Below are 5,533 nucleotides of genomic sequence, written 5' to 3'. Positions count from 1 at the left end.
TGTTTATTGTAATGCAAATTTTGGGTCGATTGTTCCATCTCCAATTAAGAGATGGACGTCTCTTAATTTCATATATGATACTAAGAAATTTCGGAAGAGCAGAAGCATAGAAATGAACAAGGGGTTGTGTTGAATGGGAGATTGAAACAAGAGCAAGCGATTAAGAGGTATTGATATATGATGAAAGACGATGGGTTAGATTTTTGCCATTATGTATTGAAAAAAATACTAATTGCAACATCGGGCAGTTTTTTGTCCACAGAGCACAGAATTACTACATTGACAAATGGTTTTTTAATATGCAATGTAAGCAATTAAATAACATGCCAATATTGTGTAAAGACTACACCTACAACCTTGAATCTTTAACTCTGGATCATATCGTTTTGGAGCTGGTTTGGGTTTCCATTAAATTCTAATTTCCAGCATGCGATCTATAGCGTATCATCCTAGGCTACAAGGCAGTCCTTCAACCCCTGTACTGGTCACCCATTTTCTTTGATAACCCTGAGGTGTGCAGGGAATTAACATAATTTTGATCTTTCTAATATTGTTCAAACGTTCTTGATAATGGGGAAAACAAAAATGTTTAGCTATGATGGAGTTGAAGTCTTATGATGTCACCGATTCACGAGCGTTCGTGCAACAAATACCCTGAGGAGGTTGGCCAGGCTAGGAGCTGCTGAGAATATGTTTATACCGATTTTTTTTTTTTTACATTCGTGTGGATATTGAAATTTCTATAATAAAGTAACATTGATAAAGAAATATATTCATGTCGCTAATATGCTGTTAATATTATATTCGTTAAACAATAAAACGCCATTTTATTCTGTGTCGTACCACTATGATACTGTACACACACAATTATATGTATACGATCTACATGCTTATGCAATTCTGGTGGGTGTGATAATCTCGTAACCATTGATCCAAGCTTGGCCTGACCTTGCACATTTTACACCAAGTTGTAACTGCACCCATTGAATATATTTTATTTTATTTGCATTTTTACACCCCCCCCCAGTGCAATGATGCATTCAGCTATCAACGTTACTTGTCACAGGACACGTAGAACATTGGTATGCACACACATATGTGTAACTAATGTGCTCACCACAGTACAGTATAAAATCGAACAATAAAACATTGTGTTTTTCTGCTGTCACACTTTATTCACGTTACAAACGGTACATATTTATGTACCGTTAGGTTGCTCTTAAGCAGTTCTGGTGGGTGTAATAATGTCATATCCATTGATCCAAGCACAGCATAGTGCCCCCACGCTCATCAGTTGCTGGCGGCACCTGACAAAGTAAAGTGCCACTCAATATACTGTATTACACAAGCTAAAACATTGCTATTAGTAAAATCTGGTCACTAGATTCTGAATATGAATCATTTTTGCATGTCATTTGCTGTGGGTACATGAGGTCCTGTACCTACAGGACCTGTGCAATGAGGTCCCGTTGCATTGTGCATAAATGCGTCGAAACACTTCTGTGTTCCTCGCATCATGACAGTCGTCACCTGCATTGGGTTCACTAATATGTGAACTTTTGACGGTCTTTATCACTGTTGGGATCTTTTGTCATCGTTAAATAATTGTCATTGTTTATTTCTTTATTATTAAGTGATGCTGTGGATTAGGAGCTTCATGGCAGTGCTGTGAGCCGCTGCTGCGTGTGCTGCTGATAGTTGCTGTTATAGTACTTGCCCTCGCATCCACGAGGGTTGCCCACAATTTATTGTTTTCCCCTCTTCTTCAATGATTGCATCTGTTTACTGAAGGCTATAAGGAAGCAGGTGGGGAAACCCCATGTACCTGCAGAAGTTTTAAATGTTGTACTAGACATAAAATTGACCCTGGTTGACAAGCTCGCCACTAAAATGATCCTTGTTGATGTGCACTATTGAAGGGTTACATTCTCTACTGTGATAACTTCTCCTCTGACTTTTACTAAAAATATATTGGCCACCCAATTGGCCTGTAACATACTAAATATTCCCCCCTCCCCCAGTTTTTCCATGATGGAAAGTTGGGTGAGGTTAGACCCAAGTGTCTGGCCTACAACCCTGAAACAGACACACACACACACACACTCACTTTTTAATAATTATACTGTAATAATAATTCAGTGTGTCGGGGGACAGGCAGCCAGAGTGTATTCATACACATTAGGCTTTTATCGAAATCCAGAGGTTGAATTACTGACCCCGCCCAGGATGCGACCCCCCCACAACAAGCTTACTAACTCCTGAGTATCTATTTACTGCAAGGTGAAAAGAAATGTGCCCAACCATTTCTGTCCCGCCCAGAATTCACAATTGTGTGTCGAGAATGAACCCGAATGTACTACCAGGACATAAAAACAATAATATAAAACGTGTATAAATAACAAAACAAACGGTTATTGATGAAACTATGTACAGACTGTATAGGGTAATTCCATGCTAAAATGTTACCAGCCCTTCCCCCATCTGGCAGCCCATGTATTGTGCCCCGAGTTGACCCCCATCTCTATCCCTTGAATTTACCCACCCATGTATTTCTCCCCTTGTGGAAGAAATACATGGGGCCATACAAGTGGCAGTCCATAAATAGATTTTTGTTCCTCTCGCCAAGAACAGATTTACCTGGAATATAGGTGTAATTATATTGTAATGCAGGCTTAAATACAATACAGTACTGTACTCTCAGTTTTTGTCAGTTATGTGTAAATTGAGTTATTTCACACATGGTGAAAAGTAAAATGGCAAACATTTTAATCCCCCCTGACACTATCATTGTAGTCCTGGCCTCGACTTGGCGAGTCAACACCACAGCTCGCAGACCAAGTCGCCTCCCTGACTTGTCAATTTTTCAATGTGCATGAAACCCTCCTTGAGGGTTCCTCAAAAACAAGTTTTCCACATGCAAATGTATAATTTTATAAGATTTTTCTTCTTCTTTTTCCCCTCACAGGCAGAGAGGTGCCCTTGATCATAGCTGCACCTCAGGGATAAGAATAAGTTTGGAATCATTGCACTTTGTGAAAATGGTGATGTGAGTGGAGATAGAATTAAGGGTAGGCACAATTATTGTATGATATTAGGAAAGGGAAAGAGAAATACATGCAACACCATCACTTGTATAGTAATTTAGGGTTAGGTTAATGTACAGAATTTAAGGGCAGTATTGCAGTGTTCAGGAGTTAACTCACCAAGGTAATTTTAACTCTTATTGTCATTCTATTTTTTTTATTTCTATGAAAATGCTATTATGACATGTAAATTTTATGTTCATTATATTTGGACAAATTAAGTTTGTGGTACAAAAAAATAGCCATTTTGTTAATTATCTTAACGTGGTGTAAGAAATTTTGGCAATTCTAATCTCTGCTTGATTCAGATCAGGGTCACGCTCATGTGATCTGAATTTGCAAGCTTAGACGGAACGTTTATGAAGTACTTTTTGAAATTGGTAAATTATGCTGTGATAATTTAGAAACTACTACAGTTGAGCAGTGACTGCAATTTTCAAATGCACGACACATTTACTGTTTCATGGGGATATTATTAGATAAATTTCTCTGGTCTTACTGCCAGAATTTCAATTCTATTAAGGCATTTCTTGTATGATGTTTTGGTAAAAAAAAAAAATGCTAATATTAAGTAACTTTGGTATGCAAAAACACTACTTTTTGTAAGTATTGGGAATTCAAAAGCTCTTGTATGATAAATATGTTGTTCATGGAAGGAATTCATTTCTTTATTATTCTTGTGAAGTTATTCAGTGCTAAAACCAAGTTTCATATATTGATCCGTAGGCATTTTTATTGAATGTGGTTTATAATTTGTTGTGATTACTACTATTGTAGCAGTACAGGACTGTATTTACATTTATTTCTCATATTCCCCCTTGGTAGCTTTCTGGTACCTTAAGTCATAGAATTACCAAGCCCTAAGAACTGCACCAGGCCTCTGAGGCTGTTATTGACTTACTAGGATCACACTTAGCCAAGAATCACACTATTTGAGGCGAGTTGGGGAGCCTTGATATCATACCATGGGCACAGTGTCCATGACTAATGTTAATTCACTGTTGAATTAGCATTACTCTTGGATGTTGTGCCCACTCGGTAGATCTATGAAAAAGTGAGACTTTTCTGAAAAAGTATAGACAAAACAAAATGAACGACTGTTTGTAAGGATAAAATGAATGAAGAGCAAAATGAGGCAACCAATTGTTGCCATGGGTGAACAACTCAAACACTAATACATCTGGCTACCACCATATGGCAGCCCAGGTCACTCGGTTTCCTGGCCAGTGACAAGCCTTCTTTACTCGCTTGGTGTAGTTTAAGTCCAATGGCCTCTACAAAGATCCCTATGCTGCTGATATATTTGACCAAGTGGTGGCTGATTTACCCCTGAAGCTTTCATTTCTTCTAGGGCCTTTGCTCTTATATTGTATAATTTAAGCTTCACAATTGTGTTTAGTACCATCCAAATTATGCATTCTGTGGCTTTTTTAGGGGGCTTTGGCTTTAGGGGCCAAGGTTTCCCATTCCTGGTGCCCATTTTGGGATTCTCCTGCTCCACTAGTTACACCTCAGTGGGGTTTTTGGTTCCTCTAAGAGAAGTCCCAGTTTCAATTGTCCCTCTCTCTCTCGTGTGTAGTATGTGGTACTGTACTTGTTCTCTGCGGTGACGTCTGTGTTAATGTACAATTGTTAGCCGTGTGCTAGCATGTATTGTGCCAGGCCTTGATTTGTGTGTTTTTGTATCTTGTACCTAGTTCAAAAGCAATGAAATAAGTGTCGATTCAGGAAAAATCTATGTAAATACTGGTTTGGAAATAGGGTTGCTGATGGAACAAACACAATGGATGGAACTTGGCAACATAATAGACATGCGATTGCTGGATTGTTTCGAGCGTAGGTTACACATATATATGAATGAGTTTCGGTGTGTATATATAGTGTCCTCCAATGTACCAATGAGCTGCCTTCAGTTACCTTTATTTTTATGCTCTTCCCAGGTGTGCACTGGTCTTGTTAAGTGATTTGTCCTTGTTTGTGGCTTCATGTGCCTTCCCTTCCCTTTCAGCTGGTACTAGGGAGCCACTGAGGAGGGCTATTCAAGAAATCAAGCATTGAATGTAATGAAAGGTACCATTCTGGTATGCTCTTCAGTATCTCCCCATTCTGTTCATTTCTTTCCCGAGAGGAGTTTTGGGGTTCCAGTACTGTGTGGCTCACGAGTGAGGAGGATGGATGACCAAGTAGCCAAGCATATTAGGGGTCAGAGTAGTTCATTCATAGAAACAATCAGTTGCCTTGTTTTCCTCATGGTAATTTATTTCTTGAAAGCAGCAGCTACTTTGGTTGTGCTTGTCTTTTATGGGTTTTTTTATTGGTTTTAGATAGATTTGAATCCCCCAAGCTCCCAGTAGGTCTGTGTACTGGGTTTCAGAGGCCTAGTGTGATTCTTAAGCCTTGGCTATATCAGCTTCTAAATACCAGAAATAACTACTAAAAGGTCCACCAGA

The sequence above is a fragment of the Procambarus clarkii genome, chromosome 64, assembly GCF_040958095.1.
Source record: "Procambarus clarkii isolate CNS0578487 chromosome 64, FALCON_Pclarkii_2.0, whole genome shotgun sequence".
NCBI classification, from domain to species: domain Eukaryota; kingdom Metazoa; phylum Arthropoda; class Malacostraca; order Decapoda; family Cambaridae; genus Procambarus; species Procambarus clarkii.
Note: the sequence above shows the minus strand (reverse complement) of the source record.